This window comes from Dermacentor silvarum, chromosome 1 (assembly GCF_013339745.2).
Source record: "Dermacentor silvarum isolate Dsil-2018 chromosome 1, BIME_Dsil_1.4, whole genome shotgun sequence".
NCBI lineage: Eukaryota > Metazoa > Arthropoda > Arachnida > Ixodida > Ixodidae > Dermacentor > Dermacentor silvarum.
In genome coordinates this window covers 254887062-254901660 of record NC_051154.1, presented here as the reverse complement: position 1 = coordinate 254901660, position 14599 = coordinate 254887062, and positions in this window count along the sequence as shown.

The window sequence follows — 14599 nt, the reverse complement described above, 5'->3', positions numbered from 1 at the left end:
ATTAGCTTAACGCTAGTTATGTCAAATATGCGACCGCTAATTGCGAACAGAAACGCCCGCTTCGAAACCCGCGGCACCAACTGCCGTGCTTCCGCGCCCGGGGAGCGATATTGCTGTCGACTGCAGCGCCGCCGCTGCTGTCATGATTGCTTGCAACACTCCGCCGCCGCCGCTACTCTCACCTCCCCCTTCTAGACACCGTACTACAGTGTACAAGAATAGGGTGCCTCGATGCCAGCGCCGCCGTTCAGGGTGGTGCCAACCTTTGACCGCCCCCGCGCCGCCGCTTTCTCGCTGCGACGCCATATTGTGTCACAGCGAGCCGTTGCGATTGCTTGGTGCCGGTGCTGAGTTCGAGGCACAGTGCGCGCGGATGCTTCGCGGACGCTTCTACTTGCTAGACAATGTTCAGCCGCATGACTGACAAGCTATCAAGTGCATCGTGTCGACATGTTGTGTTCCCAAGTGTGCCGGATCGACGCGTAAAGGACTGCGTTGTTTTCGCTTCCCCCGGGACCCAGAGCGACGGAAGAGATGGGAAGCCCAAGTAAAGCGCGATCACTGGAAGGCAACGGATAACTCCTGCATTTGCGAGGTAAGTGTCAAGAGTGTTTAGACTACCGCACCGTGTTTTTCATTTCTCTGATCCTCGCTCACGTACCTACGTTCGCTCACGAACTAAGTAAGCACTGCACCGATGCTGTCTCAGTAGCGTATGGTTTGCGAGCGCGCGTCGCATAGGCTTTTTTTCGTTTTGATGGGCGCAGTCAGTACCCTTATTTTAAGGACTGACGAAAATGCTTAGCCGCGAAACATTCTTACATTAGCTACGAATCGTCACGTAAGCCACCTATTTTCCTTTTTCACGGGAAGCACACATCGTGTGTGTCTCTTGTTTCTTTTTTTTTTTCTTTTTTCGGTACTGGTTATTTGGGACTAAAGAACGCAGTGCTTCGTCTGGGGAGAGCGGCTGTTTTGTACGTGGTAAGCGAAACATTGTGATTTTCTCTGATTTCTCAGGAGATATCTTGCGGACCTCAGGGTGTTACGTTACATAGCTTATTTTTTAGACTTGTACATATTTGTAGCGTGGTGATCGTAAGCCGATGGTCATTCGTGCTCATTCCCGATCGTAGTGGGTACTGTGACGGTCTTTAAATGCCTGTGCACGGTATGCCCAGGTGTAGTAGAGTTAAGGGGCACCATGGGACCAAAATGTTTCGGCGCTTTCTCGCATGGTGTCTGTTGTAGCCTGTGCATTTCTTCGAAACGTGTGAAGCGAGGTAATACAGCATTGCTTCTGCTAAAATTTATTTTTAAGCACTGTAATGGGTTCTCTGTATTTACAAGGCAACTTTTCATATCAATAATCACTTTTGTTGTTTTACCTGTACTTAGAAACACTTTGAAGAGGACCAGTACGAGGGAAATCGACAGGATGGGCGCCGTCTGTTAAAGTCAGCAGCCCTACATCATCATGGACTATATTTTCGAAGTGAAAAACATTGCTAATCTGTATTTGACTGTCTTAGTTTCATTTACGGTTTTTGTAAGTGATATGTATGCAGTGTTGTTTATTTTTGCAATGTAGTTATCAGTGTTCTAATGGTTATTTATGAAATGTTCTGTACTCGCCATCGATGTGTTTGGCTGATGCGACGTAGTCGATGGTAGCTGATGTATGTATTCTGGCTGGATATCTTGATTAATATTACCCGCGGTTGCGTTTTCTTGTTTGCATTCTTGTTTTCGATTTATATTGTGTGTAATAAGGTTGATGTACTCACTTGAACCCCCCCCCCCCCCCATGTAATGAATAAATAAAAAAAACTCTCTCTATCCCGATTTGTGTGTCGAGCCTACCTTGCGAATTTTTTTTTATCTCGTCTTTCAACATAACCTTCAGGCGCCACACAGTACATATAATTTTTCATGTACATATCTCTTTCATGATTGATTGTACTAGACATTATAAGTAAATGTATTTTGTGCATCGTTTGATTTCTTGTGTGTACTACGCAAGATTGACACAGACAAGTTACGTTACATTTTACTCTACAGCACTAACTAAACCTTATTTTCACATCGCAGTTATTTTTACACCAGCTTAATCCTGTCAGCACACAGTTTTGTGGGCAAAAAAAGCAAAAATTGTGCGTAGATATCGTCAAATAATTGCAACGAACGCGAAGAGCACGCGCAACGCAAGGGAAACTAACCGCCGTGCGCGAGTGGCTGGCTACGGTAAAGGAGGCGTGACGTGTACACCAAAATACAACAGCGAAAAAGAAAAACTTCCACACACAGGGGGTCGCAAACCTTATATACCAAGCATCGAAGCGCAAAAAAATAGTGCGTATTTTAAACATACACACGGCATATTAAATGTGATTGAATTAGGCAACTTGGGGCATGTTCCCGGCGCCATACATTTACGTCTGCGACCTTCGACGAGTTAACGGCTATTGGTTATAAAGATATGCAGATGGGACACCGATAAAAAAATCCTCATCAAGGCAAAGCACTTGGAAGCGCGCCGCGAGTAACACTTTATGAACGCAAGCGTAGCTGAGTCTCAGCTCGTGTGACACAATATGGCGGCGCCAGCGGGGTTGTCTCCACCCTGGACGGCGGCGCTGGGCATCGAGGCACCCTATACTAGAATACCTTGTGAGAGCTGTTGCCTCTTCTGTAACCGCCGCGCGTGGCGCTGGCGTCAAAAAACCGAGGAGATCGCGGCCGCAGTAACGGCTGTCAGTGAGGTTGCGGACGCAGTTTCTGCTTCTTTTACCGCGTTTCCGACACGTTAGATTTTCTTGCGCTATCGCAAAATTCCGCAAAATCTATTTTAACGCCTTCTTATGATTTCCACTATCTTTGTTTACCGTAGAACAATAATCGGTGTCAGTTTCCTTTACAAAATTGACATGCCGTATAGCGCCTCTCGCTATGTCACCTCTATGTTCTTTTTGCAATGCACCTGAATCCATTGATCGCTTATTTTTTTCCTCTTGTGCCACCGAACATGATACTTAGTAGCGCAAAACTCGAAATAAAAGACAACAGTGAAAGACGAGAGGAAAGGAAAGACGAGCGCTACCGTAAACACCAACTCGCCAAACAAGAAGTTATTCTGTTGTGCCACCGCATTTTAAGACTGATAAAACACTTAGAAATTCCATTTCGAAAGACTAACCTCGCCAACGATTCTCTATTTTTGGGGTGACTTCACTGGGACACAGCCACAAGGATGCTTTTCTTGTAGTTTACAATTTCATAAGAGGCACAAAAAGAGTACCTTGCTGGATTTCTAGAATTATGAATTATTCCTATTATTTACCTTTTTTATGTCAAAATTATTTTATCTTAAAATTCTTTATGGTATTTTTCTAATTTCTGCTATACAAATTTAGTTTTTGTTTAAATTCTAATAAACATAGTTGAAATCGCCTGATTCTTGGCCAATCCCCCCGTAGTGGGTATGAGCCAACAATTGGGAGATGAGATGAGGTTGCAAGAGCCGGTACCCCGGATTTCGTGAGCTAAATGAACGGACGTTGTCGTTGTTAAAGCCCCGAAAGACGAAGCTCAACGAAATCAGTGGAATAGGAATTTGCACCGCAAAGACAATTAGGCCACACTCGGAAACGTCGGCGGTTTGCGACTACCCGTCTGCACTTCATTGTAAGGGCTTTTAACCGCGCCGGGTGCCAGAACCCGGAAACTGCTAACTACCTAAAGCTAAGCCGCTGCACATGAGCGTGCTTGCTTGGTTTTCAGGGAACCTTACTCCGTTCCTTTAAACTTTTGTGTGAACAGTTTACGCACACCAGCTTTGAACAATTTGTGGTGTGATTATACCTGGTGCACATGTCTTGAACCAACGGATTTAAATAAACAGTTGGTCTGTAAAAAATGTTTTTTTTCCTTCAATTTTGCATTTTATATGCTTCAGTATCAAATGAAACGATAGCTTCGTCGTGTGTTTGAGGAACAAGAGAAACCCGTAACAAAAGAGGAGAGGTTTGCCACTCCAGGGACAAAACATTACGCCGCCGTGGTGGCGTAGGGGCTTTGGTGCTGCACTGCTAAGCCCGCGGTTGCGGGATCGAATACCGGCCGTGGCGGCTGCATTTCGATGGGGGCGAAATGCAAAAGCACCCTTGTACCTTTCATTGAGTGCACGTTAAGGAACCCCAGGTGGTCTAAATTAACCCGGACTCCCCACTACGGCGTGCCTGATAATGAGATCGCGATTTAATTTAAAGTTTACTCCAAAATATAAAAAAATGTCACAGTTTCGCCCTAAGGTCGAAGCAATGAATGCGATAGCAACACAGCAATGTCATACGAAGTAAGGTGAGCGGCTTTGGTAGCAATATGAATTGTAGTAAACATGAGCTGATTAAGTAATCAGGTGTGCTGTGGCGTAAGTAGACCGACATGAAGAGAGACTCGATGACCACGAGGAGGCGCGTGTGAAACGGTGGTGTTGATGAGAAGCGCTTCCCGTGGGCAGCGCGTGCGAAGGGACACACCTGTAGCGCTGCACTGCCGACCCGGGCAGCATTGCATGTGTAGCGTGCGTTGGAAAATGTGGCCCGACTATTACTAACTGATTGAACAAGCGTGGTGTGAGCGCGCACAAACAAACATGAATAGATCACACTGAATGACTGCAGACAACGACTGTCAAAACGCTGGCAGCAAGCGCATATATACGCCGCAGCAGCGGGCGAAGGTACGTGCGGTCTATCGCTTCAACGGAAACTGAGCGGGGAATGCACGGCGCATAAAGGTCAGAGCCGTGTGGAGATAAGAGACGGTGCGGACGAGCGACGAGCGCGGTTGTTGGCAGCGTAGAAGTGCCCCCCCCCCCCCCCCCCGCGCTCCCTCCGGCGCTGGCTTCCCGCTTCCTTGCTTGCGCGTGGGTGATTGAGTGCGTTCGCTCTCCGTGATAGCGCGCGTCCCCGCACGCTTCCGCTCGGGCATACGGCGCGCGGCGAAGATTTTATCTATAGGGAACCTCACGGCGACGGCGACGGCAGAAATCCGGTAGAAGTGTCCATATAATTGCTATCGCAATAAAAGAAACGCGCAGAACACCTGGAATTGCTGTCTGTTAGTGCCGCAAAGGCGCGTGCCTGTGATAAGAGAACTGGCGGGAGTACGAAGTGCCTGGAGCGTGCACTCGGGACGTGATGTATGCATCTCACAGGGGCTGTTCGTATTAACACGCCAGTAAATTGACGCAGACGTCGCCGTTCCACGCAAGATCTCCTAAGACGACTTCTTACTGTAAGCGCGAAGCTTCACGCACTTCGTGCCTTGGCGCCGTCTCCTCAGCGGAGGTAATCTGACGAAAGCTTAGCCCTGCTGAAGTCATATTGCTTTGATTAATTCGCTCATAAGCTAGCAATGACATTTGCAGCGCGAGTACTATGCATAAATGCAGTAATAATAAAACTTCCGTGCTTGCGGCTGCATGACCGCTTTCGAGCGCTTGCTGGTGCTCGGTTAGGAGCCGCTGGCGCCACCTGGTAGCGTTAACATCAAGTGCCTCACGCGCTGCCCGCCGCTCTTTCCACTAACCAAGTATTCTAGTACCGCGCGCCGCAGCCATTCAGCGTGGCAGATGCGCTGCCTCCGCGAAAGAGGGAAGAAAAATACGAGGTTGACCGCGCCGGCGAGGGTGTTGTGGCGTAGATCAAAGCGTGTTGCTACTTTCTAATACCAAGGGGTTTTAGGCTTTCTGAGCTCACAGCGCGGTTCAGCGGCGGCAACGAGAAGCATTGCTCATGCGCAGTGTGTCCGGCGTGCGCAAATTCTCCCGCCGCGCGCATTGCGTCACGCAAGCAAGTGCGTGTCGTCTGCTGCGCGCGTACCGCAATAAGGTAGCCGTACGGTTCGGGATTGGTGACAACGTTGAACTTCTCATTGCGCTCCCCACGATGCATCAATAAACTTGGAAATATATGTAATGTTTTGTGGGCGTTCGCAAGATCATTGTTGATCTGTAGCCAGGCCACGCATGGTCATGACACTTGTGTGCGTACTTAAAAAGCGGCTTCCGTATTTGAGGAGCGTATATATATTCTTGCACATTACCGCATCTGTCAGAGCAGCAACTGAATTTCAGCATGGCCCGAGTTCCCGAAGAAGAGAGTTGGAAAATCGTACAATATTCGCTCAAGGGATATTCACAGCGCTCCATCGGTGCTCTCGTGCACAGGCCGCTAAAGACCGTCAACAGGATTATTCAGGCATCCAGCAAGGAAGGTCGACTCTGTGATGCCCCACACAGGCGTCGACCAAAGGCAACGACGGAGGATGAAGACGCGCTTATGGTAGCTGCTGTCGCCGAGAACCCGTTCCAGTCCGCGAGGCAAGTGCGGGAGCAGCTAGATGTGGACGCTTCCCTCGCTACGGTCCGGCGACGTCTCCGAAGTGCTGGACTACGAAATTCTTTAGCTGCACGAAAGCCAGTCGTCACTGCTTCGAACAAGAAGTCACGTCTCCAGTTTTCCGAAGCACACGCCTCATGGATGGCAGATGACTGGGGCCGAGTGATCTTCTCGGATGAGTCGACTTTTACAACTCGCCAAGACCAACGGATGCGAGTTTGGCGAACCAGAGGCACACGGTAAGAAACGTTTCTTAATGCACGTTTGATTTTGCGAAGGATGGTCAAAAATACGATTTCCATGGAGTTACGAGCCAGCCAATGTGCAGGGAGTCGCCGCGAGTTGCCGAAACTGCGTGAACGTGTGGGGCGCGCTGTCAAGGCATGGTCTCGGGCCTCTGCATCGCATAGAAGGTGCCCTTACATCGCAGCGATACTGCACATAAATTTAGACAATGTGTTGCTGCCCTACGCCCACAGGGTGTTTCCCGATGCCGACTTTATGTTTCAACATGACCTGGCGCCGGTTCACACAGCAAAAGTTGTCAAGGAACATATAGAAAATCGCAGAATCAGCATGCTTTCCTGGCCGGCCAAAGGCGCTGACATGAACATCTGCGAAAATATATGGGGGTACATCAAAGCAGCCATGGTGCGAAAGCCTGTCCGCCCGGTGACTGGGGGCGAGCTGTGGGCCGCCGTTCGACAAGAATGGGAGGACCTTCGAGCGCATCATGACTTTGTGCCAGCGCTGTACGCGTCACTGCCCTCTATAGGATGGCAGTAGTCGTTTCCACAAAGGGTTGTATGACAAAATACTAACATCATCAAAGAGAAAATTATTCATGCTTACTAATACTACTTCTAAACGGATCAATCTTTTGTTGAACTTGCACCAAATAAAAGTTCGGATGTTTGTGTTCCCTTGCCTGTTCGTTGTACGATAAGAACACAGCAGAAGGAAAACTAAACAAAGTGAAAAGTTGAAGTAATTACAATAACGCCAAGCATAAGAAGCACAACGTTCTGAATTAAAAGCATCAAAATCCTGGTTTCTGTCATAATTTGGTTTCTATTGAGGGGAAAAAACTGCTAGCAGACGACACACGCGCGCTACGACGACGTAATGCGCACGAAAGGAGCCTACCCTCCCCGAGCATGCGCGCAGATATTGTGGCTGCTGTCTGACGGCGTTGGTGATATAGAAAGCCACGCGCTCCCGCGTTCACCCTCAAAAAGATTGCGACTGTACCATACGCGGAAAGTTTTCATTTTTCCGGGGGGGGGGGGTAGGGGCTGGGGCCCGACCAGCTTTCCGAAACCTATATATATATATATATATATATATATATATATATATATACCCTCTGCTAACAATTGTCTATTTCTCGTTTTCTATATGGCGAAAGCCATTATATCGACACTTCACGCAAATTGTCGCGGTTGTCGTCGCCGTGATGTTCCGCATTAAATCCAAAAGCCATATACATGAGCGACCCATACCCTGTGGGTGCGGGAAAAAGCACGTAACAATCAGCTGAAAAGGATGGCTGCTTGATGGGCATTATTTCCCACGCGCTCAATATTCGGGTTAGTTTTGGGTCACGTACTCAAACGCGAATGGGAAGGAGAGCACGCGTCTTCTCCTCTAGCCCTGCCGTAGCTGCAGCTACGGCAGGGAGTCAGCCGCGCACAGTCATTCACATGTGAAGGACTGTGCGCGGCTGACGCTTATAGGGCTCGCGTGCCATATCTAATTGTTGGTAATCATTGGTGGGTGCAATGATAAAGGGCGACTATAGTCGCCCTTTAGCAGCCATCCCTATAGGGATGGCTGCTAACTTCATGCGCACTGTCTTCCTTGCCGGGCTGTCTTTCTGCGCCCCTAGTGTTGCAGAGTTAAGAGACAGAGGTCATTGCAGATCACTCACAGAGGCCGTCAGTAGTGGACATAAAAATAGGCAGATAATGATGATGAATCTAATTTTCGAGTTGCGGTGAATCGTGCGGCTGTACGAACTGTTCGCCTCCGCTGCCGACGTTCTTCACAATGCTTGCGTTGTGAAAGCGAGTGCTCGAGGTCATCCAATAAGGTATTTGCTGGTTTACACGATCCGTGCTTACTATGTCCACTATGCTTACTATTTTAATTTTAGGTTAATGTTTACAATTTATAGGGCCACTTTAACTAACGTATAGACTCGTGTAATGGCCGCACTTTTCTATCGGGATTTTGACAAGCCTTTCATGGGACCGGGTTATTTGACTTCATTTTTCCAACCACGAGTATAAAATCCACCGTAAACCTTCGCGATCGCCTCCTCTCGACATCCAGTAGCAATGCGCGAAAGTACGCTGCGCGCGACAATTCGCTGTTGAGCCCGATCAGAATCGGCGCACGGAACGCGATTGCTTTTCGGTTGGATGTTTTTTTTTTATATTGGCTCTCAAGTTATGGGTGCGGCCCTTACACGGGTGCGATTCTTACACGGATTTACACGGTAAGAATCTTTCTTTGTGTAATTGTCTTCTACTTCGCTATCACTAATACTGCTTCGCCTTCCCGCCCAAACTGCACTCTTTCTTTTTTTTTTAGTACTTTGAGTCCGAGTATAGGCGCTGCTGCGCATAACTTCTAGACTTATATTTATTCTGATTTTGAGTGAATCCGGCTCGGCATCATTTCGGTTACTGAGTGAATTCTATATACAAGGTGTTTCAGTGAACAGTTCCCAAAATTTTTAAAGGTGGCCTGTGGCAGATAGTACAATCTAGTTCATGAGCTCGTCTATTCGAAGAGGCGGGCATTAGTTGCACAAAAAATTGAAATGCGTAATCGACTAAATAACAAAATTAACCAATTAAGTTTTTAGCTAATTACCTTATAGCCTGTAGAAAAACTAACGAGACGCGAAGAAACCAGACAGAGAGCTCATCGTTCCAACTTCTTCTATTCGCCGTGCCCGTCTGCGCGCGTTTATCCGTCTTTTTCTACATACTCCCGCCGCCTAGTAGCATTGTCTAATTCGCGCTCGTGCGATTTCTGCACTGGTCTTCATGTAAACTAGCCATCTTGAGCTTTCACACGGCAGGCTCAGGTTATTCCATCTTCGCCAGGGAAGATATCCACGACTCGTCCCAGTGGCCAAATACTTCTAGAGAATATAGGCTCCTCGATGAGTACGACATCATCTACTTGTAGACTGCTACTAGGATGCGATGGGTAGACAGTCCTCGCTCTCTCTCTCTCGGCGGAAAACAAAAATGGCGTCGACGAATATATGCAGCTCTGCCTTCTCGACCGCTCCATATAGCCCATCTCTCACGCAGCGCGGAATCTTGATGAAGCCAAGCTGGATTACGTCTGCGCACCATGCTGTCCATGGCGTCTTGATCTCCACTGGTAACTGGTCATCCCAAGACTGGCCTAAAACCCACAGGCGTTGAAACAAAATCTTTGTAGTGACGGTGAAAGGCGATAGAATACCAAGAGGGTTGAAAATTCGGGAAGCAGCCTTGAGAAGCGTACGTTTTGTGTCCGGCTGAGCTGAGGCTAAATATTGGGCTATAGATTTGGAAGAAAACTTGAAGTAGTCAGTTTCGGTATGCCATTGCATTCCCAAAACTTCGGTTGATTCCCGTGATGCACCTTCCACTTGCTCCTCCTGGTGGTCGAAAATGTTCTGTAGTTGCTGGTTATTGGTCTTCCATTTTCTGAGATTCATGCCTGCATCTCGCATAATTGCCTTGGATCGCTCATAGATGCTCAAACCATCTTCGAATGTCTCCGCACCCACCAGTAAATCGTCTACATAAAAGGACTTCTTCAAAATAGAAGCAAGCGCTTTGTCCTCACAAGGATTGTCCAAGTGGTGATAAATAGTGGCCATGAGCAAGAAAGGGCTTGATGTTGATCCAAATGGTACCTGGGTCGTGCGCCAATCGACAATGTTATTGTTTTGGCTGACGGGAATGGCATCAAACCAGAGAAACCGGAATGCATTTCGGTCGGTCTCCTGTATCTCAATTTGTAAGAATGCCTTCTCGATATCCGAGTTGATGGCGACCGGGAACCACCGAAAGCGAAGTAGTACTTGTAGTAACTCTGTACTGAGGTTCACCCCTTTATCCAGGCAGTCGTTGAGTGATGGGAAGCCTTGCGCGTGTGACGATGCGTCAAACACAACCCGGAGCTTGGTGGTCAGCGATTCCTCTCGTATAACTTCCCGATCTGGCGTATAATAGGTGACTCGATCAATGGGAACATCCTTAAGTACCACTTCAGCGTGCCCTAGCTCCAGGTATTGCCGAGTGACTGTGTCGTATTGCTCCAATAATCCTTTCTTCATCGATAGCCTCTTTGCCAGTTTTTGTTTACGTGTGAGCGTGGTATCATGGTTGCTTCCTAGCAGCTTTTTCGGTTCTTCTTTCCAGGGTAGCGCTGTTTCGTTGTCTCTAATCGTTTCCACTCGCAGATCGCAGATCATGACGTTAGCGTCGCAGTAAAGAAAGCCTTTTTGGCGACTCGGCCCTTGCAGTGTTCAACCGAGTGCCGTGTTGATTGCGACCAATCCTTGAACTTCTTTGCTCCTGACAACTTCTCCCGTCATAATTTTCCAAAGATGGTCAGCTCCAATCAACAAGTTGAGGCCGTTCTCAGTCTCCGCTTCAAGAAAATTCTTGTCGTCAGCAAGAAATTTGCCCTCACGTCGCAGCTTCTGAATGAAGTTGTTATCAGCTGTCAGCGCAGCAATGTCGTGGCAGATAACGGGAATTGTAATTGCTCGAACAGTATGGATGTCGGAGCAGTGTTGACTACGCAGTGGCACTTCAACAACCTTGCGTATTTCAGCAGAACTTGGGGATGCGTTGCCAAACGTGTTGAATGCCCCAACTCGGGTTTCTCCCAGTACCTGCAATTGCAGTTTTACCGCGAGATCTTCTGTGATAAATAATCTCTGACTGCCTCCATCCAGAATCCCTCTGATGTATCTGGACCTGTTATTTTTAACGACGAAAGTACGAAAAGTCTGCAGGTAGACTTCTTTGTCCGTCTTTGCGCAAGCATTTGTGGAATCTCTGTCGCAAATCATTACGGATTGCGACGAGACTATCCCTACTGTGCTACCCGAAGCCACCGCTGTTTGCGAAGTTTCCGCTGGAGGGTCTTTCTTTCTGTAGTTAGGGTCGCACATACTCGAGGCGTGTCTTCCGTGACAAGCTGAGCACGTGAGTTTGATATGGCAAGACCGTGCCTGGTGACCTCGTGATGTGCACCTATAACAGTGGTTATCCTTAGCTAGCTTCTCTTTTTTGGAAACAAGAGATAGGTTGGCGTCGCAGGCGCGTGTACCATGCTTATTAGATCGACAGAAGAAACACTCGTTCCAGCTGTATGGTGCACTGTGCAGTATGGAAGCGGTGCTGCTGCCTCGAGTTCTCTCAGCACGGTCATCGACAGATCGTTGTGACGATGTGTTGCACTGCTCTCGGCTTTCTACCTCAACACGTGTGAACATGAGCAGCTCTTTTAATTCCGCTTCTGATGCTGCAGCTGCTAGTGCTGGCTCCGACACGTTCGTATCCGACCGATGTTCTCGTAAAGTCTGACTCCGCTTTCCTCGCGTATATGCAAGAAAGATCTCGTATGGCAATGCCTTCTGTAAAATATCAATCAGCATTGCAGAGAAACTGACAGTGCGTACGTTTAGTGCAGTCAGACAGCGAATATTTAGTTGCGCGGCATCATACAGCTGCCTGAGGCCGTGTGCGCCGCTTCCGGATTTTACATGAGGTAGATGACGAAGCGCTGTAAGGTGGTGTTGCACTATCCTTTTACGATCGCCAAAACGTTCTTTGAGAAGTTCTACGGCATCTGCGTAGCAAGCTTCAGAAGTCGGTAAACCGGCAATGGCCGCTGCCGCTTCCCCGGCAAGATAATGCCGTAAATAGAAAAACTTGGTCGTTGTCGATATAGCAGTGTTGAGATGAACAGTCTGCTCGAACTGCTCCCAGAAAGCTGCCCATTTGTGAATGTCGCCTTTAAACGTTGGCATATCAAGATTCGGTAGCCTTGGGCCAATTCTGGGCATAGCGTGAGGATATCCCAACATCAGATTCTACCGTTTTCCTTCAAGGCCTCACGCTGCGGAGCGCCGGGCGCGCTGGATAACTTCACTACCCCACTACGAGCAACACAGGTTCGATGTGATCATCTTTGACCTCAAGCCAATACGTTAACGCAGCGCACCAAGGCAGTGTTTATTACTGTACATCTATGTTCGAGCGCTGTCATTAAGAGCTACATCAAGCGAGCAGCGCACGAGCTCGCGCTGCAGCGCGCGATTCGCACGTACGTAAGTTACTGCGAGCTCATATGCATTTCATCAGTTATTTATCAGTTGCTAAGGGACAGATGGCCGCTACTACAGTGCAGGCATAACTACTTGTCTAGCGGCATGCAGTCAACAAAGATTGCAGGAGTCCCGCCGTTTCGCGGCATGCTGAAAGACCGCTGCCGTCACGGCGCGTATACGATCGTGCGCTCGAGCAGTTCGTACATTGCGGCATGCTGAAAGACCGCTGCCGTCACGGCGCGCACCGTCGTGCGCTCGAGCTATTCCTTACACGTGATGTCTGCTTATCGCTGCTGTGACTTCATTTATAGGCAAGCATTTCCTCGCGTTTGTGCGCCTGAATATAGAAGCGTGCAAACCTTACCTGAAGTTCGCCTTCGTACAGAACTCGCTTCACTTGCGATTGACACCGCGCTAAAACTTCGCCGCTTATTTCTTGAACGGCGTACACGTATTCGGTGTTGCATAATTTCTTGCCTTTACTCAGCGTGCCACCCCTGAAAAAAATCTTCGGCGCCCGATATTCGCTGCAAGCCGTGGTACAACACAACCGAAAGTGTCGGGTCCCTACAGTAAACGTGCTTTTCGAAGCAGACGACCGAGCTTGGTATACTACCTCGTTTCGGATTGAGGGCGCTTTTTAGCACCATTTTCGCAGCGCCCCCTGGGTAACGCAGGAGCCCCATTGGAGTCGATTGCTTTTTTTGACAGGGTTAGACAGCTAGAACAGGCACTAAAAGGCTCATTTTATGCACGATAATGACTAAAATAGGCACTATAAATGGTTTGCAAACCACATTCTATGTATTGAATGTGTGTACCCCATTTTCATAAGAAAACTGACTTAGTATTCACTTCTGAGGTCTGAAAGGCAGCAACCACATAGCTCAAGCCGTGCTTCACATGGTTTTGCTGGGCACATTTTCAGCATTGTGCTGCCGAGCTCTGCTTCGCACAGTGTGATCAGAGGCGCATTATGGAAGAGCTTTTTTTTTCTGGTGTGTAGTTGTGACCCTTTCCAAATACTGCACAGCATACAGCTCGTGACAGTATGTGGCAAGGAGAGAATGCCTGTGTAGAGGGTAGCGAAGATGAGCGAGAAACCATGACGGTCGCAGTCGTTTATCAAACATTTGTAACTTCGCTGTTACAGCTTCACTGCAAAAAAAAATTGTGGCTGTATGTTTGTAGACTGGTGCACAGCTGCCGATATTTCCGCGAGACAGAAGACTGGCACTGAAGCAGAGGTCAGCATTAGTCCGGCACCGAAGAAGAGGAAGTAGAGATTGCTCCTCGCCATCCCGCGATCAGATATCGCGGGATCAGATATCATAACCGCGATCAGATATCGGAATTTTTCAATTCATAGAGATATAATTGAAACAATAACATCATGAACTGAATTTCAGCGCCTAAAATTTTCGTGGAAAATACATTGGTGTCCATCAAGACAATCGGAAGTAATCACAAAATTACGCTGCCGTGTCCCACCATTGAACCTATGTTTACACAGGGCTGGTCTGGCGATATCGCCACTGTGTCCATTCAGTCTAGGAATAGAAACCGTAGAACCCTATTTTTTAATATGTCGTCGGTATAAATTACAAAGAAAAACACTTCTTGAAATTCCGCTTGCTAAATTAGGGGTAAATTCAACATCAGAAATAGTACTCTCTTTCGGTGCCTCGGTATTCGGCTTTAGCCACAGGGACGTGTTTGATGCCGTTTGCGGTTTCATTCAATCAACAAAACGAATAAAATTTTAAATCCATACTTTTACAATTAGAGATATAGCATCACATTTATATTATAAATAGTGCAGTTAAGGAAAATGAGTCTG